This window comes from Chelonia mydas, chromosome 10 (assembly GCF_015237465.2).
Source record: "Chelonia mydas isolate rCheMyd1 chromosome 10, rCheMyd1.pri.v2, whole genome shotgun sequence".
Taxonomy (NCBI): domain Eukaryota; kingdom Metazoa; phylum Chordata; order Testudines; family Cheloniidae; genus Chelonia; species Chelonia mydas.
The window spans coordinates 40,316,176-40,340,047 of NC_051250.2; the positions used below are offsets into that span (position 1 = coordinate 40,316,176).

The following is a 23,872-nucleotide window of genomic DNA, read 5'->3' on the forward strand; positions in this document are numbered from 1 at the left end:
ATACTCTGGAGGAATTCTCTTCTAACTTCTCCTAGTGATTGAGTTATGCTCTTAAGTATGAGAAGTGACAGCCCCTATCTTTGCTAGTATAAGAGCAGAGCATATTCTAATAAGCATCAGTGTAGGGAGCCGGGGTGGCCTTCCTCCAAACCAGAGGGTAAAGAGCCACTCTCTCAGCCTGAGTGGGTGGGGCTAGGCCAAGCTTATTCCACCCCCTGCCCAGTGGAAAAAGGACCAGGGAGGGAGACAGACACAAGCTGCTCGCTGTTCCATGTAGACGCCACTGCTGAACCAGGGGACGCACTGGGCCAGGGGAAGCCTGACCCAGAGGAAGGACTCGGGCTACCAGGACTGCCAGCTGCAGAGTACCCCAAGGAACTGGAGGAGCCGGGAAGTGCCCCGAGCCCGAGTGAGCCCGACGCTCAGGGTGAGCTGGAGTTACCAGGGCTACCGGCGGCTGAATACCCCAACGAGTTGGAGGAACCAGAGGGACCCACTTGAGAGACTGGGTAGGAAGTAGCCCAGGGCGGAGCTGGACAGTGAGGTGAGTTAGTGTTTGATCAGTGTGTTGCAGACGGATCCCTGCTGACCCAGTGGCGGGACTCTCTCCTCCCGCACCTATCAGGGCCCTTGGCTGGAACGCAGTGGAGTAGGGTGGGCCTGTGTTCCCCTACCCCTGCCACCCCACGTCAGGGTGGCAGAACCCCACTAAAGTGCTAAGGACTCTTGCCGGCGCTCCCCTGCCTGAGGGGCATGTCACGGACTCTTGTCGGCGCTCCCCTGCCTGAGGGGTGCGTCATGGACTCTTGCTGGCGCTCCCCTGCCTGAGGGGCGTGCCATGGACTCTGGCCAGTACTCCGGCATCATGCCAACTGCGATAGCACACCTCCCTCCACTAATTCCCCGTCGACGGAGAGGTGTGACCAAGGCCTTTTGGCAAGGCAGTAGCTCCCCACTGCCCCCCAGCAGCTCGGTGGACCAACTGAGACCTTGCTACAATCAGATCCTTTAAAACAAAGCTCAGTCGACTATTTGCATCAACATTATCTTGTGGCAGGGAGTTCCAGAGGTGAATCCCGTGTACCTACTCTGAAAAGAGGAGCAAAACTCCAGTAAAAGGGCTTCACTCTTTTGCAAAAGTGCTGAAACACAATGGGGTATTGGGAGTTAATTCTTAGCCCCACTCTGTGGCACTCAGATGGCTGCCCACTGCTGGCTACTGCCTTATACTGGGAAGCAGAGCCTGCTGCTCTCCGCCATGTGTTGTTTTGGCTGTATGAATCTAGGCCGTGCAATGACCATGCCCCTGTTTGTGGTGGTAACACGCACATGATCCACTGTGGAGACCCACTGCCCAGGATGTCAAGGGTGAGCAGAACGCCTCTGAATGGACTTTTCATCATCCACCTTCTTGCCCGGTGCAGATGCATGGATCATCTGGGGGGAGGGGCCTTGCCCAAGTCTCAGAGCCATTCAGGAGAGGACAGCTGCTTACACAGAACCATTCCCTTTAGGCCGTATTAAGGGATAAGACCTGCCTCTATTGAGGGCAATGCTAAAGCTCTCATCCACCTCAGGGGGAGCAGAACAGGACTTTGCCCTTTACTTTCCTGGTGTTGTGTTAGGGGATGTGTAACATAATCAGGGGATTTGGTACATAAAGGACCCCAGCTAGCCACCTGGGCTATTTTATACACTTCTAGCGATCCTAGCCTTCAGCTCGCAAATGGAAGGAAGGATGATCTGGACTGGGAACCACGAGATGTGTGTTTAACTCCCCTACCCGTTCTGCCCTACCCTTTCTGTGTAAGTTGGATGAATGACTAAATTTCTGTGTCTCAGTGCCCCGTGGAAACAATAACAGGGGCATTGAGAAGACAAATGACTCAGTGACTATGGTATGGTCAGTGGGGTTGCCCCTCCTTGTGCTTGCTGCCCTTTTCTGGACCATTGTTATTTCCACCATGTGATCTCGAAGGGGAAGAGACCTGGACTGAATGCCCTGTTGCAGCTGAGGAGGTAGCACTGATTTATAAATTGCCCTAGTAATAGATAGGATTCTTTAGTCCATAAAGGAGATGAGTTAAGTTGGGGAAAGCCTGGTGGGTGGGGTGGAATTTATGACAAAATGGCTCTCACAATACCAATAACTGAAGGCTCCTAGGATTAAAACCTTCCTTCACCTTTGAGAAATGAAATCAGGCTGGGTCACAGCTTCCTGGCTACCAAAGTCCAGGATAACAATGAAAAGAATACTTTTGCATGCAAAGTGTGATTAGACTGTGGAACTCACTGCCACAGGAAGTCACGAGGCCAAGAATGTAACAAGATTCAAAGCAGACTGGAGCTTTCCATGGCTATTCTATGATGATTCTATGATCAACACCATCCAGAATTAACATCCTTAATGATAACAAAAATTCTGGCAGAGATATTAAACCTCATGCTGCAGGACTTAAGCCAATCTCTCACTATTAGAGATCAGAGGAGTTCTAATATGGGGGGCAGATTATCCCACATCTACTACTGTGGGGCTCTTACACATTCCTCTGAAGCAGCTACTATCAGAGACAGAACACTGAGCTAGATCAACCCAGGTCTGATCTGGGCTGGCTGTTCCTTCTGCTCCTGGAGCTCTTGGACCACCTGGCCTCCTTGGTGCTCATAGCTGGAGTGAAATCCTGGCCATAGGTCAGCTACTTCCTGCCATGCCTGTGACTGCTCCTGGTCCCTTGGCTGGCTGGTCCCCTAAGCCAAGGGAAGAGCGCCCTGTTGAGCAGAGCCAGGCACCCTCTGGGGACCTCACTGCCATTTGCACACCAGCGAGAGCAGCATCTGTATCCATGGCCAGACAAGAGGGGAACCTGCTAAAGGGTGGGGTGGGGGCAGGCTTGGCTGAGCTGATCACTGAGCTTCTCAGCCAGGGGAAAGGCAAGGCTGGTTGTAAAAGGGAAGGGATGTAAGAGAAGGGAAGATTGCTGCAGTGATCAAGGGAAGGGGAAGCACCTTCAAGTCTCCATTCCAATCATGTCCTCTCTCATGCTCTCACACACACCACACGAGAACAGGGCTCCCAGAGCAGGAAAGACGAGTCATTTCTGAACCTGTGACAGGGACACAAGGGCCCGGAAGGGTCCTTCCTCCTGTCCCCTGGAGAGTAAATCAAACCAAGGAGGGTCAGAGCCTTCCTCCTTTGCTATGCACGGACAGCTGCAGCAGCACAGGAGCCAGCAAACAGAGCTGTAAACAGGGGCGTTTGAGTGGGAGTTTGCAAGGGGAGTTTGGGCGGAAGACTAAGAGAGCCAGGCAGAGGAGCAGACAGGCTAGTGAAGGGAGTGTGTGGTGGTCTGGCAGTGTTTTGGTGCTCGTTGGGGGTTTGTTTTGCTGTGGGTGGTGATGTTTTGGTTTGGTTTGTGTTTCCCAGACTAACAGGACTTAGATGGGAAGGCAATGACAGATACAGAGGCAGCAATGGTAGTGACCCAAGCAGTGGAAGACACAATGAAGATGACCACTGGGATCCAATTTGGATATGGATAGAGCCCTCTTTAATGTTTTTAATGAAGTAAATACTAATGGGAATTGTGTGATCATGGGAGATTTTAACTTCCCAGATATAGACTGGAGGACAAGTGCTAGTAATAATAATAGGGCTTAGATTTTCCTAAATGCGATAGCTGATGGATTCCTTCATCAAGTAGTTGCTGAACCGACTAGAGGGGATGCCATTTTAGATTTGGTTTTGGTGAGTAGTGAGGACCTCATAGAAGAAATGGTTGTAGGGGATAACCTTGGTTCGAGCGATCATGAGCTAATTCAGTTCAAACTAAATGGAAGGATAAACAAAAATAGATCTGTGACTACGGTTTTTGATTTCAAAAGGGCTAACTTTCAAAAATTAAGGAAATTAGTTAGGGAAGTGGATTGGACTGAAGAACTTGTGGATCTAAAGACAGAGGAGGCCTGGAATTACTTCAAGTCAAGGTTGCAGAAACTATCAGAAGCCTGCATCCCAAGACAGGCGAAAAAATTCATAGGCAGGAGTTGTAGACCAAGCTGGATGAGCAAGCATCTCAGAGAGGTGATTAAGAAAAAGCAGAAAGCCTACAAGGAGTGGAAGATGGGAGGGATCAGCAAGGAAAGCTACCTTATTTAGGTTAGAACATGTAGGGATAAAGTAAGAAAGGCCAAAAGCCATGTAGAGTTGGACCTTGCAAAGGGAATTAAAACCAATAGTAAAAGGTTCTATAGCCATATAAATAAGAAGAAAACAAAGAAAGAAGAAGTGGGATCACTAAACACTGAGGATGAAGTGGAGGTTAAGGATAATCTAGGCATGGTCCAATATCTAAACAAATACTTTGCCTCAGTCTTTAATGAGTCTAGTGAGGAGCTTAGGGATAATGGTAGGATGACAAATGGGAATGAGGATATGGAGGTAGATATTACCACATCCGAAGTAGAAGCCAAACTCGAACAGCTTAATGGGACTAAATTGGGGGCCACAGATAATCTGCATCCAAGAATATTAAAGGAATTGGCACATGAAATTGCAAGCCCATTAGCAAGAATTTTTAATGAATCTGTAAACTCACGGGTTGTATCATATGACTGGAGAATTGCTAACATAGTTCCTATTTTTAAGAAAGGAAAAAAAAGTGATCCGGGTAACTACAGGTCTGTTAGTTTGACATCTTTAGTATGCAATGTCTTGGAAAAAAATTTGAAGGAGAAAGTAGTTAAGGACATTGAGGTCAATGGTAATTGGGACAAAATACAACATGGTTTTACAAAAGGTAGATCGTGCCAAACCAATCTGATCTCCTTCTTTGAGAAGGTAACAGATTTTTTAGACAAAGGAAACGCAATGGATCTAATTTACCTCAATTTCAGTAAGGCATTTGATACAGTTCCACATGGGGAATTATTAGCTAAATTGGAAAAGATGAGGATCAATATGAAAATTGAAAGGTGGATAAGGAACTGGTTAAAGGGGAGAGTACAGTGGGTCATACTGAAAGGTGAACTGTCAGGCTGGAAGGAGGTTACTAGTGGAGTTCCTCAGGGATCGGTTTTGGGACCAAATTTATTTAATCTTTTTTATTACTGACCTTGGCACAAAAAGTGAGGATGTGCTAATAAAGTTTGCAGATGACACAAAGCTGGTCCCTCACCAAAGGGTCTTAAGTAAATTAAGTTGTCATGGGATAAGAGGGAAGATCCTTTCATGGATTGAGAACTGGTTAATAGACAGGGAACAAAGTGTAGGAATAAATGGTAAATTTTCAGAATGGAGAGGGGTAACTAGTGGTGTTCCCCAAGGGTCAGTCCTAAGACCAATCCTATTCAACCTATTCATAAATGATCTGGAGAAAGGGGTAAACAGTGAGATGACAAAGTTCGCAGTCGATACTAAACTGCTCAAGATAGTTAGGACCAAAGCAGACTGTGAAGAACTTCAAAAAGATCTCACAAAACTAAGTGATTGGCCAACAAAATGGCAAATGAAATTTAATGTGGATAAATGTAAAGTAATGCACATTGGAAAAAATAACCCCAACTATACATACAATATGATGGGGACTAATTTAGCTACAACTAATCAGGAAAGAGATCTTGGAGTCATCGTGGATCGTTCTCTGAAGACGTCCAAGCAGTGTGCAGCGGCAGTCAAAAAAGCGAACAGGATGTTAGGAATCATTAGGAAAGGGATAGAGAATAAGATGGAGAATATCTTATTGCCCTTATATAAATCCATGATATGCGCGCATCTTGAATACTGTGTACAGATGTGGTCTCCTCATCTCAAAAAAGATATACTGGCATTAGAAAAGGTTCAGAGAAGGGCAACTAAAATGATTAGGGGTTTGGAACAGGTCCCATATGAGGAGAGATTAAAGAGGCTAGGACTTTTCAGCTTGGAAAAAAGAAGACTAAGGGGGGATATGAAAGAGGTATATAAAATCATGACTGGTGTGGAGAAAGTGAATAAGGAAAAGTTATTTTCTTGTTCCCATAATATAAGAACTAGGGGCCACCAAATGAAATTAATGGGCAGCTGGTTTAAAACAAATAAAAGGAAGTTCTTCTTCACACAGCGCACAGTCAATCTGTGGAACTCCTTGCCTGAGGAGGTTGTGAAGGCTAGGACTATAACAGGGTTTAAAAGAGAACTAGATAAATTCATGGAGGTTAAGTCCATTAATGGCTATTAGCCAGGATGGGTAAGAAACGGTGTCCCTAGCCTCTGTTTGTCAGAGGGTGGAGATGGATGGCAGGAGAGAGATCACTAGATCATTACCTGTTAGGTTCCCTCCCTCTGGGGCACCTGGCAGTGGCCACTGTCGGCAGACAGGATCCTGGGCTGGATGGACCTTTGGTCTGACCCAGTATGGCCATTCTTATATTCTTATGTTGCGGGAAGCATGTACTGCGGAATGGTGATGCTCAGCCTTGCACTGCCCCGGCACCACAGTGTGTTGTTCCTGCCTCAGGAGCAGTCATCAATGCCCAGCTCCTCCTCACCCCATTTCCCAAAGCCAGGGCTGGACCTGTGGCTGAAGGTCTGTTGACTGCTGTATAAGTAATGGAGGGGAGGGATAAGCATCAGGGGCACTTGACCCTAAGTGCATCTCCCATGGCTTGGGTGTGGGCTTTGGGTCTAGCTGGGTCAGGATGCTGGGACTTTGGCAAAGTGAAATGGGGGACAGATCTGCAGGTCAGGATGGTTGTGCATTGGGACAGCTATGGGGATCCAAAAGTAGAGCAGCAGAATGTGCTGTGGGTCAGGACTGGACTGCATGGGCACAGCTGTGGGGAGCCCAGGGCTGCAATAGCAGCGGGTACACAAGGTCAAGATCTAGGTGCATTGACAGAGCTGAGGTGTGTTGGCAGATCTTCATATGGAAGTGCACAGCTCCGACCTATAAGCCTCTGCCTGGCTCTGGTCTGTGCTAGCGCTCTCAGGTCCCTCCCTCTCATGAGCCCTGAATTCCCTCCAAACAGAAACCCATAAATCGTAGTGCACCAAGCTGGCTGACCCCAGTCATACGTGGAAGCTGAGATTCCCTGTGGCTCCCAATCAGTATCTCTGCCATAGCACTTTCAGGGCCTTGTAAATGGAATCCTTGAATGGAACGGAATTGGGAAGATTAACCGGAGAACAGCTAAGGGAGTCCAGGAGAGCTTGGTGCTGCCCCCCCGGTAGGGCTTTCCTCCTCCAGGCCCAGCAGGACAGCATGGGGGACCGTTCCCTGGTGCTGCTGGGAACCGTTCCCTGGTGCTGCTGCTGATGAAGTGCCATTAACTGAGGCAGCATGGTGGGGCAGGGCGTTGTCAGAGACGCCTGCAGTCTGGCATCCTTGTATGAGGGCAAAGGCAGAGCAGTGTCTGATGCAGTGTGCCAGCATGTGGCAGTGTTTTTCACCCATAGTCCTCAGAGGTGGGGGAGTGATCACCCCCATGACGCAGATGGGAAACTGAGGACCAGAGAGAGGACATGACTTACCCAAGTTCACACAGAGAATAGGTGGCACAGCTGGGAATTGACTGGGGCCTCCAGGCTCCCTAGCCTGCATCTTGTTTGTTGGGTCCTGCCTAATTCTGTAGAACAGAGTCCCACTGACTTCCCCAAACTTGACAGACAGTTCCACAATGATACCCAGTGCCCTGCTCTTTGAAGAGTGCTGGCTGTATCGGGATGTTCTCCCATCCAGGCAGTGCAGTGTTGGGCAGTGTTGGGGTGATCTCCTGTCCGTGCAGTGCCGTGCTGGGTTGTATTGGGATGATCTCCCATCCAGGCAGTGCAGTGCTGGTCTGTATCGGGGTGATTTCTCATGTGGCAGCGCAGTGCTGGGCTGTCAAGGTGCTCTCCCATCTGGGCAGTGCAGTGCTGGACAGTGTCGGGGTGATCTCCTGTCCGGGCCACACAGTGCTGGACAGAGTCGGGGTGATCTCCCGTCTGGGCAGCGCAATGCTGGGCTGCGTTGGGGTGATCTCCTATCTGGGCAGAGCAATGCTGAGCTGTGTCGAGGTGATCTCCTGTCCGGGCAGCGCAGTGCTGGGTTGTATCAGGATGATCTCCCATCTGGGCAGCGCAGTGATGGGCTGTTGGGGTGATCTCCCATCTGGGCAGAGCAGTGCTGAGCTGTGTTGAGGTGATCTCCTGTCCAAGGAGGGCAGAGCTGGGTTGTATTGGGACGATCTCCCATCCGGGCAGTGCAGTGCTGGACTGTATCAAGGTGATTTCTCATCTGGGCAGCGCAGTGCTGGGCTGTTGAAGTGATCTCCAAACCGGGCAGTACAGTGCTGGGCTGTGTCAGGGTGATTTCCCATCCGTGCAGCGCAGTGCTGGGCAGTGTCGGGGTGATTTCCCATCCGGGCAGCACAGTGCTGGGCAGTGTCAGGGTGATCTGCCGTCCGGGCAGTACAGTGCTGGGCTGTGTCGGGGTGATCTCCCGTCCGTGCAGCGCAGTGCTGGGCAGTGTTGGGGTGATCTCCCATCTGGGCCACACAGTGCTGGACAGTGTCGGGGTGATCTCCTGTCTGGGCAGCGCAGTGCTGGGCTGTATCTGGGTGACTTCCTCTCCGGACGGTGCAGCATCGTCTCTAAGTCCTCTCTGGTCTCTGGACCTGGACAGACTAGTGCAGTGGTCTGTTTGAATGGGGCTATTGCCTTTGGAATCTGTGGAGCTGTTTTCAAGTATTTTTGCATCTCACTTTGGCAGCGCTGAGCAATATCCCAGTGATTTGGTATCTGGACAGAGCAATGCTGGGCAGAGTCCAAGTCCCCTCCGGGCCGTGCAGCATTGCAAAACTGGCACATTGTCTGAGTTGTATTGTATCTGGAAAGAGCAGCACTGGGCAACAACTGGTCCTGCCATGTTGTTCTGAATCTGATCGGGTTCCAGACTGTGTCGTGCTGGGTAGTGTCTGAGTGGAAGTCATGCAGCAGATATTGTCCAGTCCTGCTGTGTGCTGTTGTACCAAGTCCTCTCCAGATAGGGCCATGCTGTGCTTTTCCATTTGAGCAGTGCCATGTTAATTCGATGTGTCTTTCTATTGTACAGTGCAGTATCCTGTTATATCCACCTGCTCTTCTGTCTAGACACTGCAGTGCTACCTTGTGTGTGAGTGATCCCCACCTATGTTGGGCAGTGCTTTGCTGTGAAAGTAAAAGTAGCCCCCGCTGCAACGTCTAGCATCTTTTCAGGGACAGGAACTCGGCAAAGTGACTTCATTGCCTCAATGGCATGCACCAGGAGTTTCCTTTCACATGTGCTACATCAGACCGTTTGCCATTGGGATGGCAGAAACATTCGCAAAATAGCTTCAGATGGTTGAAATTTTTCTTTGAAGCTCCCTCTCCGGCAGAAAATGACTTTTCAATGGAAATTTTTCATTTTGCACTATTGTTTTTAATGAAAATCTGGAAACTGATCATTTTGCAGGAAAAATTTTCAGATTTTGTTTTACCCAAAACAGTTTTTGAAAACCAAAATTTTATCCTGAAAATGCTAAAAAAAAAATTACCTAAAAAGGGTTTTCATAAAACAAATCGGGGAGAGGGGGATTTTGGTTTTATTTTTTCATTTAAAAAACCCCCAAATATTTTTGTGGGGAATTTGGAAAAATAATTCTTTTTTTTTTTTTTTAAGAAATGTCTCTCAAAAAATAATTGGTATTTTTCCATGTGTGCAATACCAGAGTCCTTAGAAGTAGAATACCGAGAACCCTAATCTAACATGAATTTTCTTCCCATGCTCTTTCCTCCAGGGTGTTGATTTTACAAAGATTCTTCTTTGTAGTGATGCTGGTTGTCTAGTCAATAGGTGTGTGTAACGTATTCCTGTGTATTTAAAATAGGGTAACTGATCAGTGTTGTAGCGTTTTGTTGTGCTTAGAACACAGGAGTGAAAACCAAATGGTTTGTAGCAGGAAGACCCACTGCTACTATGAGGATCCAGGTGGCACAGTGCCAGCTGCAAAGCCCCAGATAGGTGCTGTAGAACTATTACTTAACATAGACTCCATGGTGGGTAGGAAAGGCACTGGTCACCAGACCAGACAGGGAGTCAGAAGGGCAGATGCTGAATAGTGGATGAACAATGCTAGGGATTCCTCAAGGCGAAAAACCAAGCACCATCAGGCTGCATCCTTGAAGGCATCCGTGCTCACTCAGCTCCAGACATGCTCTAAGACTTGACAGGTAGCGAATGGCTCTCCACCACATAACCCAGTTTGCTCTTATATAACCACTGATCTGTAGGCACTTTACCAAGTATCATCATCTGCATGTTACAGATAGGGAAACTGAGGCACTGAGCAGGGACGTGACTTACCCACGATCACACAGAGAGCTGGGAATAGAACATAAGTCTGGGCTACCAGTCCCCTGTTCCTGCCACTAGGCCACACTCCCCCCCACTAACCTTGGCTAACCTTCCAGAGCCATGTCTGTTCCACCCAGCAGCTTCCCTTTAATGGTCCATGAAATACAGCTGTGAAATTGCCTTGCTTACTAGAGCACAAGTCCACCTGCGCTTTGAAATGCCTTCCAGATGTGGCAGGAAGCTCTTGGGTTTTCGCATGATCAGTTTAGCACGCTGCTTGATCTGAATGGTAAATCGGTGATTAATTTCACACTGAAAGCAGGAGTTTGGAGGTAGGGGTGGGAATTGGGTATGAGCACATTAGCCCTTTCCCTACCTTAGCAGTTTGAGATGTCCCGTAATTTCGTGATTAATTTCACGATGGAATACTTTTCTCTTTGGCAAGGGATCAGCAGAAAGCTGCCTGGTTTAGTGCACTTATTACACTGGGACTTCCTTTGTTAGACTCTATATTATTCTTTAACAATTACAGTGCCTGGGTTTTTCACAAATCACTTGGAATCTCTCTCTCGCTCTGATTCTGATTCTGTCACTGACAAAGCTCTTCATATTTGGGGGGTTTTGGTTGTTTTTATTTGCCTAAATAATTGCACATCTCCTTATTATGTCATGAGTGCTATTCCTCCCCCGCCCCCTCTCAACTGGACATTCGCATTGCTGTTGCTGCTGCATGTGGAGAGAGATGTGTAGGAACAGCGCACTAGACAATAATATTGTACTGGGCTCACCAGGGTGTGTTCCCCTCTCTTATTTACATCCGCACTCACACCTATGTGCTGAGCCACACAGGGGTTTCATGCCTGTGAGCACGTACAAGCAGCTTTTGTGAGCATGTACAAGCAGCATGAAGCCTTCAGAAATCTCACAGAGAGAATTCAGTGTGCTGGTGAGACTGAATGAGCCGTTGTGATGTTCGGCAATTCTACATGAAGATCTCAGAAATGTAAGTGAACTACGCCTCCCAGCCAACCAGGCAGCCAGCCAGCCAGCCAGGGAGCATCGTCCCCATTTTGCAGGTACGGACACTGAGACAAGAGACACTGATGCAGGGCTGCAGAATGAATCCGTGTCAGAGCTCGAAATGAAGCTGTATTCTGGGGGTATGATTATAACACCAAGTGTCAACACTGCAAAAATGCTTGTTCCAGGACACAAATGTTGGTTGCGTTTAGCCCTAAATTTGCTATTTGTTGTCTTTAAGCTACAACCCAGGATTAAACGTGACTAGCCATAAATATTTTGTCTGTTCTTGAATTTGTAGTTGTTTTAGTCAATGAGCATGTGTGAAAGCACAGCAAGAATTCCAGGTGTAGATAGATGTGCCCTCAGCCCTGCCCTTTTGCCCCATTGTCACACAGTGAATTTGCAAACTGTGGGGGTAGAGATTGGTGAGACGTCTGTGGTTCACTGGAGAATTCTAGAGATGTGAAAGCCAGAGAGGCAAGATGTTCTTGTGGTTAAGGGTTAAGAGCTAGCCCTTCAGTTACCAGCTCTGCTACAAGATCCCTGACTGATGAGTCACCTAATCCCTCTGCATCTCAGCTCCCCATCTGTAAAATAAGGGTGCTTGTCTATTTAGATTGTATGCTCACCAGGCCGGGGCTGTTTCATACTATGCGTCTGTACAGCACCCAGCACAACAAGGCCCTGAACTCACCTGGGGCTGCTAGGTGCTATTGGGATCACAGATTCAGTAGTAATAATTTTCTACTCTCCCCCTGTCCATCAAGTGGTACACTCCGTCCAGGAAACCCCCGGGGTGGGTCTGTGCTCAGCAGCCCTCTCCCTTCCAGCTGCACAGGAGAGTGCCCAACTTCTTCCCACCCTGTGCCCTGGGCTGTCCAGCTGCAGCCATGTCCCATGCATGGTCGGGATGCCCTCTGCCCATCCCAGAGGCAGTGGTGCCGGTCATACCTTCCTCCCAGTTCTGGGTGCAGCAACTCCTGGCATTCACCCAGGCACACTCTGTGGCATTCAATGAAATGAAACGGTGGCAGATTCAAAGCTGATGAAAAGAAACACGTGTTCACACAGTGCATAATTAGACTGGGGAACTCACTGAGTTTAGCAGGAGTCAGAGAGGGATTGGCTATTTACATGGAAAATGAGTTGAGGCTAAGAGAAATTATGGAAGGGAGATAAAACCTGGTGCTTCAGGGCTTAAACCGATTTACTAGAAATCAGGATGAGACCAAAGGGGGGTGATTATCCCCCTGCAGGGTTCTACCCCCTTTCTCTGCAGCAGCTGGTGCTGGCCTCTGTCGGAGACAGGAGCCTGCGTTACATGGACCATGGCTCTGATCCCTACACTATGCCTGCACTGACAGTGTGTGCAGTCCTTATGGGGAAACAGTGCCAGATCTTTGCATCCATCTGTGAGTTCACACATACCTCGTTGCCATACTTGCTGAGCGCCGGGGACCGGGAGCAGTGTTTGCTGTTGTCTTGCATGGACAGGAGGTTCTTGCACTGCTATCCAGTGTCTGCCTGGCTAATGGAGAGCCAGGAATTCTTCTTGGACTATAACACATGGCCAGGTCTCCATCAGCTCCTGGCGGTGTGTTAGGGACGCCAGCCGGAGCGGGGTAGGGGGACTGTGACGGTGGGTTCTCCCTTCACGCCAGGAATCCTGTGGCTAAGCTCTGACCATGGCATGGCAGCACTGCCTGTGCCTGGCTGACTGGTAATATTACGCTGCGCAATCAGCTTTAAAGCTGTTTTTTAATTAAAGGAATAAAGTACCAGTGTGGGCTCGGATTCTATCTAAAAGAACTGCAGGCACAGCACAACTCCTGGCTCCTGGTTCACTGGTATCTTTTACAGTAATGGGAACCCTTGGTTTGTTGCCTTAAGTTTCCAGGCTGAGATCACTGCATGGCTTCTCCGACACCTGTCAGTGAGGAGGACAAGCCAGTAGCAGACCTGACATCTGTTCCAGGTGGGCTCCAGAGTCCAGTTCAGATTGTGAGCCTCCTAGGAACTTCACCCACAGCGTGGTCCAGGTGGGGACAGAAATCTAACTCTGGTTCTGGTTGGGGAGCTGGCTCTGTGCCATTCTCCCTGCTGCGGAGTCTGACACTTTCATTCCCAGAACCCTGGTACCTCCTCAGAACAGCTGCCCCAGGAGGAGAGGCCACTGCCCGCGGGGATGGACTGTCTCCCACTTCCCCACCCCCTCCTCCTCCTGGGCCTATAGCCGTGCAGGTCAGGGAGTGAAGCAGAGCCACAAAAGGCCATAGAGCCCTCCTCAGCTCCAGGGATCCCTGCTCAGACCTGCTGAAGGCCCCTTTATGGTGTCCCCCACCCCTGCCGTGGCAGCCCAAACAGCTCCTGCTCAGGGCCATGCTCAGGGACCCCGGGGAGGATCTCCACACGTGGGAGAATTAACTAGTGGGGCTTCAAGCAGCATCAGTGTACCTTGTGCATCCTGTGCAAATTTCACTCCTTGCACAGTGGGGGGAGGGACGGAGGGAGGGAGCTGGCATCCAACTCCTCTCCTTTGCTCCCTGGCTATGGCCCCTGGCCCAGGGGTGGCTCATGGGAGAGGAGCATCCATGCTATGTAATCCCCAAGCAACATTCCTTCCTGCAGCTTTGGTCCTCTCCAGGGGCACTAAGAGACCTAAGGGCACTGTGTTCCTGGCCGATCTCTCCTCCCCCATCCCTCTCTCTCACTCACCCCGTCTCATTCATATTCTCGCTCTCTCTGTGTCTGTGATCATCTGGGCTAAGACACTCTGACAATCTGCTTCAGTAAAGTAAAAAAGCCAAATCCTACTTTATATTTAAATCCAGCTCCCCGCTGCTGCTGGGTCACAGCTCTAGCCGCATTTAGCCTCATCCCCCTTTTAAATAGAAAAAGCCAGGAGCGCGTACCTAAAAATATCTCCAGCCCAGTTGCCTTAGCTCAGCACTAATCCTTGGGTGCTGCTGCCAAGTGCCAGGCATGCGGGGGTCCGGAAGGGCTGACACCATGCCCAATGCTGCCAGGCACAGAAGGGCTTGCCTTGGGATGTCAGGGGAGCAAAAGTCCCCGGGATTTCCCAATGGAAGGTAATATCAGGCACTCGCACCCATTACAGATCCCGTGGCACTTTCTGTGAGAGAAACAGTACTGAGCCCAGCGTCCTGGCCAGATCCCAGCAGGAAGGATTGCACTCTGTCTCCTTCAATTCCCCTGAATTCAATTCAGAGGAGTCTCTGGGGGGGACATCTGAAAATAAAAATCCACAGCGCCAAGTCTCAGAGCCGGGCTCAGTGGATTTGGGTACGAGGCTTGGGCTGCGGGGCTGAAAATAGCAGTGGAGATGTTCCTGGGGCTGGAACCTGGTCTCCAAGACACTCCCTCCTCTCTAGGTTTCAGAGGCTAGGCTCAAGCCTGAGCCCCATTGCAGCCTTTAGCCCTGCAATGCCAGCTCCAGGGAACCATCCGGGCTCTGAGACTCGGCGCCGCCAGTTCTTCTTTGCTGTATAGCCTTGCCCTGGGATGCTCTTTCCTTCACTGTTGGCTGAGCTTGGTGCAGGGAATGCATGATCTAGCGTCCAAGACAGAGGCCTGGGACTCAGGAGATCTGCACTGACGTACTATGGGATCTGGGGCAAGTCACTTTACATCTATGCACCTCTGCCTCCCATCCTGTTTGTCTTTTGTATGGGAGATTACAGGCTCTTTAGGGCAGAGATTGTCTCTTGTGACATGCTTTGTACAGCACCCAGCACAATTTAGCCCTGATCCCAGTTATGGCATCTAAGTGCTACTGTAGTGCAATTACTGAATAACGTTGCTCTGTGATGTTAAACAGCCGCTGGGTTCAGCCCTAGAGCCAGCTGCACCTCAGTGGTGGGGGAAGTGATGTCCAAATTATACTAGTGAGGACTGAAAAAACTAAGGGGGAATCCCTAGCCCCATTGAAGTCAAGTGGGAGTTTTGCCATTGCCAGGATATCACCCAAGATCTTTGGAAGGGAGATAAATCCTCCTGCTTCTGGACATAAATCAACCTTTAATTAATGAGAGCTAGGAAGTAATTTCCCCTGGGAGCAGGTTATCTCATAACTACGGGGATTGTTGCACCTGCCTCTCAAGTCTCTAGTGCTGTCCATTTCTGGAGACAAGATACTGAGCCAGATGGACCCACGGACCCAGTCTGGCAATCCCTGTACCCCCATATGTGTTGGTGATTCCTCTACTAACTCAGCTGATAAAGTACTTGGAGATCTTTAGATCACGGGAGGGCAAATTATGGCCCACAGGCCAGATCTGGCCCCCCAGGGCTTTCAATCTGGCCCGCGGGATTCCCAGCCCTGTGGCGTAGCGGGGGCTAAGGCAGGCTCCCTGCCTGTCCTGGCCCTGCACTGCTCCCAGAAGCAGCTGGCACCATGTCCCTGTGGCCCCTGGGTGGGGGTGGGCAGAGGGCTCCATGCGCAGCCCTCACCTGCAGGCACCATCCCCCGCAGCTCCCATTGGCTGCAGTTCCCTGTTCTCGGCCAATGGGAGCTGCGGGGGGCGGTGGAGCCACCTGCCTCACCCCATCCCCAGGAACCACTGCCAGACATGCTGACCACTTCCGGGAGCGGCGCGGGGCCAGGGCAGGCAGGGAGCCTGCCTTAGCTCTGCTGCGCGCGGCTGCCATCCTGGAGCAGCTTGAGGTATGCGGTGCTGGGCCGGAGTCCACACCCCAACCCCCTGCCCGGAGCCCCCTCCTGCACCCCGCACCCCTCCTGCACCTCAACCCCTTGCCCTAAGCCCCTTTCTTCACACCGGACCCCCTCCCATACCCCGCACTCCCTCCTACACCCCACCCCCCTGCCCCAACCCTACATTCATGGCCCTGCATACAATTTTCCCACCCAGATGTGTCCCTCGGGCCAAAAAGTTTGCCCACCCCTGCTTTAGATGAATTGTACTACATGTACCCAAAGTCCTTATTATCAGCATTAGAGCTGGTCGGAAAGATATTTTAGGAAAAATTTCAAAATCAGTTTCATTCTGCAGGTTTTGAATTGGAACCATTCTTGGTTTATTTCAAATCTGTTATGAATTTATAATAGCAATATTTCAGGTTCTGAGGTGGTGGTTCCTCCTTTCTTTTGTCCCTGAAAAATTGGGGGGGATAGAGAATAAAAGTGGGGAGAAAAAGGAAAAATTGCAAACTTTTTTTTCCCTCTTTCGGGTTGCACGCAACAAAAATAAACAATTTGGGGGGTGAAAATTTTTATTTAAAAACTGCCTTTTTGATGGAAAAAAATTGGAAAATGGTATTGTTGGTGTTGTTGTTTGCTGTACTTTTGGATCAAAGGTGCTATACACAGGCTTGGAAGGATTAGATTTTTTATTGGTAAATGTTGATTTCACTGTATACACACAAACTGATTAAATATATTTCCATTGAATAATAATCAAAATTTAAAGGTAGGCAATGTAAGAAAAATGCTATTGAGAACTTATTAGAGTTTGACTTAAGGATATATATTATGTATATTTTGAAATGTGATGTTGATAATTTGTGTTTTAATGGTTATAAAGCTTTACCTTTTTGAATCTCAGTGTCTACTGCTATTAAATAATTATTGTATAAATCCCCTACAGTCTAGTATCCCCTTTTAATTGCCCACAACTGTGAAAATTTAAATAGCTAAAATAAAAAAAATTCTTAAAAAAAACATTGATATTATTCAAATTATACAAAATAAACATCATATTCTGCCAAGCCTATGTAAACATATCATCCCTTCTCAGTGTCACTGGAATGAGCTATTGTCTTGTATTCTTTTTTTATTAAAAAAGTACTTTCTGAGTTATTGGGCTGGAGATAAAAGTATTATTTAAGTACAAACTGATGATGGTGTAGGACAGCCCAGAATCCAACCCCTATGAAACTCAATCGTATGAAACTTACCATGTAATATTCCAGCTATCCCTTTCATGAGCTGTGACCTTCCCTAAGTATTAACATTGTTATTATAGGAGCCAGGGAACTTGTAAATGTGTGTATGTGGGTGTGTTTGCATTTCACTGCCTTTGCTGGCTGGAATCAGAACCACCCAACTATGTGTCATAGACAGTATACTGCTTACAGCTCATGGGGATTCTCTGTCAGTTCAGGTTGTAGGGCTGATCCTTTGGGGGGCAGGAAGATGTGAGTTTGGTGCCCATCCAAAGCAGGTAGTGGGCTTAGCTGTTCTGAGGCATGTAAAAATCCATGGATGTTTGGGATGCCTGCAGAGGGGTTTGGAATGGAACCTCTCCAGTCATGCCTTTTCACTCTCTGCTCCATGGCTGCTGCTGAGCCCACTTCCCGCCCCATCTCAAGGCACTTTGCAAACTGTCATGAAATCGCTCATCATCATTTGTCCAAACACATAGCTGGTTCACAGGGCAGTTAAGGGACTTGACCATGGATACACTACAAGTCAGTGACAGAGGTAGGAGCAGAACCCAGGACTCTAAGACTCCTGCTGTAACCACCAGATCACAATTTCCTCCACTAAATTCATTAGATTTTTTGTTAAAGAGGCTGTGCAGGAAAGAGAGTTTGAGCCCAGCAAAAGACCCGTCCTGTAATGCAAAGATTATGTATGTGATCGGTGCCTTGAGTTGAGCAACACCACCTAGTGGCTCTGGGTGGTGCAAATCAAGTGTCCGTCTCTGGGTGCCCCTGCCTTGTGTGTTTATCTCTTTTAAGCCCCTTCCCCACTGCAGTGCGGAGAGAGTGTCTATTTCTCTTGGCTTTGCACATCGTGAAAAGGTTGTTTCAGCCCAAACTGATTGTTAACTCTGCACCTGCCTCTGACCTTTCCCAAGTGCAAGGCACCACATAGCTCCAAGGTTTTGAACCACAGTCAAATACTTGGCTGCTTTGTTTTAATGTGCTTAACCCCCTGGCCTTTATTCCTTTTGACTTCCTCTAATCCTTTGTAATCATCTCCGCTTTCCTGATTCTCCTTGTCTCTCCTGCCCCAGCATGGCAAAGTTGCTTTACTTTTTTAACAATCATCGGTGTGCTGGAAGGCATCTGTGCTGGTAACCTGCCTCTCACAGGACATGCCAGAAACTCACGCCCTCCAAACATGGTTTGATCCTGGACCCTCCACGCTGTAAGTCAACTGGAGTTGCACGCCTGAGCTTGAAGGTTAAAGGGGGATCATAGAATCATAGGAGATTAGGGTTGGAAGAGACCTCAGCAGGTCATCTAGTCCAACCCCCTGCTCAAAGCAGGACCAATCCCCAACTAAATCATCCCAGCCAGGGCTTTGTCAAGCCTGACCTTAAAAACCTCAAAGGATGGAGATTCCACTACCACCTCCCAAGGTAATGCATTCCAGTGCTTCACCACCCTCCTAGTGAAATAGTTTTTCACATGGCGCAGGGTGGCTAGCCCCTTTAAATGAAGCAGGTCCAGGTGCTCCCAGGCTGAGCCTAATGAGGGACGGGCTGACACCTGAGTCAGGGGATTAGGAGGGCCACAGAGAGGAAATGCGGGGAGCTAGCACAGGGTAGCCCAGGAAGGGGCTGAGGCTAGAGCCTGGAAAGAATCTGTGGAAAGCTGAGCCCCAGAAAGAGAATGGCAGGAAAAGCTTGACTGTCCTTCAGGAAATAAGGTAGGCTTAGGGGAGCGGAGATCTGGGCTCTGAGTGAGCGAGCCATGCTTTGGTTAGGGGACTGTTGTGGGAGGGGAAATGGGGACTGCACCCAGGAAAAGGCAACTGAGTGCCTGAGGAACCTGATGCAGGCTGGGGGGGTGGTAACAGAGCTCCATGGGTGGAGAGTTCTCTGCAGTGTGAATAAATAAACAAGCACCAGGGCTGCTTCATGCAAAAATGGTGTCTGTGCAGCAACTGAAGAGCAGGTGTAGTAGTGGCTGGGGCTGTAGGCTCGTACTCAGCCAGTAGAGGGAGTATATGGACAGCCCTGACTGATAGCCAGTGGAACAGTCCACCTGCAGTGTTGCCTAGTGGATAGAGCACTGGCTCTGGTCTCAGGAATAGGGGTGCTCTGCGGCTGGGTGATCTTGGGCAAGTTGCTTCACTGCTCTGTGCCTCAGTTTCCCCAGCTGTAAAATGGTGCTGGCCTCCTTTACAAAGTGCTTGGAGATCTCCTGGTGAAAAGAGCAGGGTCTGGTTACACGCCAATGGCCAGCTCCTCCTGCGGGGACGGAGTGGTGGCAGGACTCAGGCAGCTGCGGGTATTTTCACCTCCATCTTGTGCCCCCCTTGCTCAGAGCAGGTATCAAGGGCAGCAATGTCAGGGGAAAGTGGTGATGGGGGAGGCAGAGCACAGGACAACGCCAGGCTGAACATGAGGAGAAGCCTGCTGTGCTGAGATCCCTCCCCCAAAGAGTTCACCATCAAATGAGACAAAGGGCAGCAGGGGAAATAGAGGGGCAAGTGATCTGCCCGAGGTCACACCAGGAAGCTGGGAAGAGACCCCTATAGTCTGTGCCCTCTCCCCAGGCCACCCTGCCTCTGCCATCTCTTGCTTCTGGGGCATCAGAGATCAGATGGCCCAAAGGCTCTGCGGCATGTGTGCACTGTTGAAGCAGAGCCCCTGCTTGCCCGTCAGGCTGCCTGGCCTGGCAGTCAGCGTAGTGGGCTGGCAGTCAGGAGACCCACATGCTGTTTGTGACACTGAGCCGTAGTGCCCACTGTCGTTCCCCTGGTTAGTCACTTACAGCAGTGCAACATGGGTGAAAAGAGCAGCCAGGGCTGGGACTGGAGAATGCTGATGGGCCAGTATCTTGCGCCCACTTTTCCCAGTGTGGCCAGCTGCCCTGGGGAGGGTGGTGGGAATGGAGAGGGATGTGAGAAGCTGTGTGAAGACTGGGGGCATGTGTCGTGCTGAGCCAGCCCCTATTGCATCCAGAGGAAGCTGCAAGGTAGATGCACCAGGCTCTGTGTCCAGAATCCCTTGGCTCCAAGGAGCCTGCCTCCGAGCAGGATCTGAGGTTGCTGGTTCAGCCTGAGCTGCCTCGGCCCCAGGCCCTCCAGCACCTCCCCCCTCCCCCTACACACACACACCCCCACCCGAGAGCACTTGGGAAGCTGGCAGACTCCAGGGTGCAGTGCTGCCCCAGGGAGCAACAGACCTGTCTGAAGGCTGGTATCATCTGATCAGGGTCAGTCAAGATTTGAGGTCCCCCCAGCCCTCTCTCCTGGGGCCATCTGCCCCCCTTTGCTACTCCTCCCCTAGGTGCTTCCCCCACAGCCAGCAAGCCATACTATACTTGTTGTCACCTCAACCCAGCCAGCTGGAGCAGCTGTCCCGGATGGGTGGAGAGGTGTCAGGGTCAGGTACATGGCACTGGCCCTTCTGTGGCCGGAGATGAGGCACCAGGGAAGGGTGGGTGGAGCCGGCACTCTCTCCTCACATTACACACAGGCTGGATGTGCTCAGCAAGGTCAGAAAAACTGCAACCTGGGGTTTCTTTTTCTGCTTCTCAGCTGTAGCGTGGAGCTGAGGAGCTGGTTGTGTAACAATGGCCTGGGGACAGACTGCAGCAGCTCAGAGAGCAGAAGAGGGAACCTCCTTTCTTTTGGGGACCGGGTTGGTATTAATCCCTATTCCACCCTGTTCGCTCAGGAAAGGGGCAGCTGGTGGCTTCTGGTCAAGACAAACCAAGCAGCGAGGGGTTAGTCAATATCACCAGTCTCATCTTCCATATCAACCACAAACTCCAAACCCCGGAATTCAGTTTTAAGCCCCTGTATGACTCCACTGAGGGGATGTGCACATGGGAGCAGAGGGACGTCCTTTCACCATTGGGGCCGTTAGATCAACCCTCGCTTAAGGCACAATGAGAAATAAACTGGGGGAGTCTATCCCCGATCAGCCTTTATTTACATTGCAAAATCATCCAAGAGTTATACTCCCAAGAGACACAAAACCAGAATAGAGGTGCCACAAGTCCTCCTTTTCTTTTTGTGAATACAGACTAACATGGCTGCTACTCTGAAACCTGTCATTATCCTTAAAGCCAGAACAGAAGGAGGTGTTGGGGGAGCCCAGGACTGAGGAGCACTGACAGAGATATGGGAGGGTCCAGGATTGGAGCAGGAGGGGGCACTGCAGGTCAGAACTGAGGGGCATTGGCAGAGCTGGGGGTAGCCCAGGGCAGGAATAGCTAAATCCAGAGTGACACATCAGCGTCTTGAGCAAGAAGGCTTTTTAGAAGGGATCATGTGGGAGCCTGTATTTGAGGTGAATAATCCCCCTACATAATTTGGGACCCGACGGTTCTGCTACTCCAAGGGTTTATGAGCAGGTGTACGTAAAGGACTAGGTTAGCCCCGTGATGCCAGGAGCTGGGCCTGCCTGTTGTGAAACACGCATCCAGCTATGGGTGCATCTGCAACCATGTGGGTTAAAAACAAACATTTCCCAGTGCCTTTGCAGCGCTGCTCCTTGCAGTGGAAGGGCGCAGTCACCTGACGTCCCGCAGGAGCCGATGTTCTGAGCTGTCATCTCCTGCACATCACCGACCTACACCAAAGGACTTCCTGTAGATGAGTGAAATGTGCTGATTGCACACAAAATGAACAGGTGGGGGTGGAGAACACAGAACACTGCCAGCAGCATATGATATTTACCAGTCTTGGACCTGCTGTTAGGATGGCAGTTTCCAAGAGAGTGTGGGGAGCAGGATCAAATGCAAAAGTGAATAGCAAGAGCATTTGCAAAGGGGAATGATGGGAGAGGATGGACGGTCAGTCTGTAACTTGCGCTTTGGATGGGATGTTCTGGTTTGTGAAAAGCCCATGCTGATAACACAGGAGATCAGCTGTTTTGCTTGGCTGAGCTTCATGGGAATGTTCTGTTTGCTTTCCATGTGTGTGAGTCCACAGCTCATACATCCACATGGCCCCCACTCCTGGGTTTAGCTCTGAGGTGGGGTCAAAATAAACCCAAAAGACTGAAAGCAAAATTCAGTGGGAATCAATGACTTTCGGCTTTGGGGGAGGGGGGTGTAGAAATTGCAAAATTTGCAACATTTGGATTAGAGATGTGTCTGAACTGGAACCCCAGATCTGATCTGCCCAGCCCTGTAATGGGCAGAACCAGAACTGCAGATCCAAACCCTCCTGTCCTTGAAGTTTTGAAATCCAGATCAGAACTTTGGGCTTTCTGGTGTCCATTTGAAGGTCTCCAAACATGTTAATTTATTAATTGAGCCTTACAATGCCTGTGTGAGGCAGCCAAGGATTAGTAACTCTGTTTTACAGATGGGGAAACTGAGGCACATTAACTTGCTCACATCTACAGAGGGAACGAGCAATGGACCACTTGAAACCACCAGACTGCTGGCTCTCCTGGCTAGGACTAGAACCCAGGAGTCCTGACTTCTGATCCCATCCTATCCTGTAGACAACCTTCTTGAGGAGACAAAGCAGATGACAGTCCATGTCCCTTTCACTAAAGAGTCAGTGCATTCTGAGATGTACAATTAGTGGCTGTGTTCCTGCTTCCTGTACATGCATCCATTGCTCCCCTGGCATTAATTGATGCTGAAGTTAGCAGCGCTTTCTCTAGTGGAATCAGGACAGCCCCTGTCACTTACAGACAGAGACAGCTGTAATGTGTGCTCTGCAGCCCTGCTGACTGCTGTGGCTTTAAGAAAGGCAGGGTATGAGGTTTCAAGGAGCCTGAAATGTTGTAAGCATCTCTCTCTGATGCTTGCCGGCTGTAACCTCTAGCCTTGGATTTCACTTGGGCAAGCCAGGGATTGGAGCCCATTGTTGGCTGAAATGTATAAAAGTGGGCCGAGAGGATGTATGGTCTGTGGATAGGAGCAGGGAATTGAGCGCCAGAACTCCTAAGTCGTGGAGATGGGGATATTGGCCCCATGGAGAGCTCTCCAGGGGGTAAGGCTGGGTAAGGCTAAGTGTGGGTTTGGGTGTGCTAAGGGCACTGTCATCATGGCAGCTGGAGGGGCCTTCTTCAGAAGGCAATAGAGCTTGAAGCTGAATGGTGCATGGAGTGGGGGGCTGCTGGCAGGGGAAGCCAAGGGACAGTAGCAAGGGAAAGCATGGAGCTGGAGAGGGGGGAGCCAACCAGACCCGCAGGGGAACAATCTGGAGTGGGCAATCTGGCGCTAGGACTGGAATTGCAAGAAGTGCCAGCCATCAAGGCTGCAGTTTATCAGGAGAGCTGCATGGAATGTCAGGCCTGTACGGGTGCTATCAGGCAGGCCCCAGGAACATTGGCAGAGGTGGTTGGTGGACCCAGGACTGTTCTTCAGGACAAGCCTACAATGTCTTGTCAGAGCTGGGGGGAAGGGGGAAGGACTGGAAGAGCAGGGAGGGGGCTGCAGGGCTGGAGTGAGGGGCATTGTCAGAGAGTTGGGTATCTTTCCAAGATCCAGCCTGTACTGCAATGGTGGCTACTCTCAGAATCCAGTTAAAGTGGGCTCCAAAATCCAGTTCTTCACCTCCTTCTTCCAAATCCATTTGCACCCTGCTGGAGTCTCCCATCTGTTCATCATCAGTG

The 23,872-nt window shown here is 49.9% G+C and overlaps 1 protein-coding gene across 3 annotated transcripts in view; it reads left to right on the forward strand.

The window, feature by feature from the left end:
- The window catches only part of INSYN1 (inhibitory synaptic factor 1), an 89,928-nt gene that overhangs the window by 44,490 nt on the left and 21,566 nt on the right, over positions 1-23,872 (forward strand). The window contains exon 1 of one of the 3 annotated variants that reach the window (XM_043524132.1): positions 9,592-11,407. The exons of 1 other annotated variant lie outside the window; for it this stretch is intronic. The gene's annotated coding sequence lies outside the window, so the exon portion shown is untranslated. Of the gene's footprint in view, positions 1-9,591; positions 11,408-18,866; positions 18,991-23,872 lie in introns of those variants that run through there. One more of the 3 variants, XM_043524133.1, reaches the window with a different exon arrangement.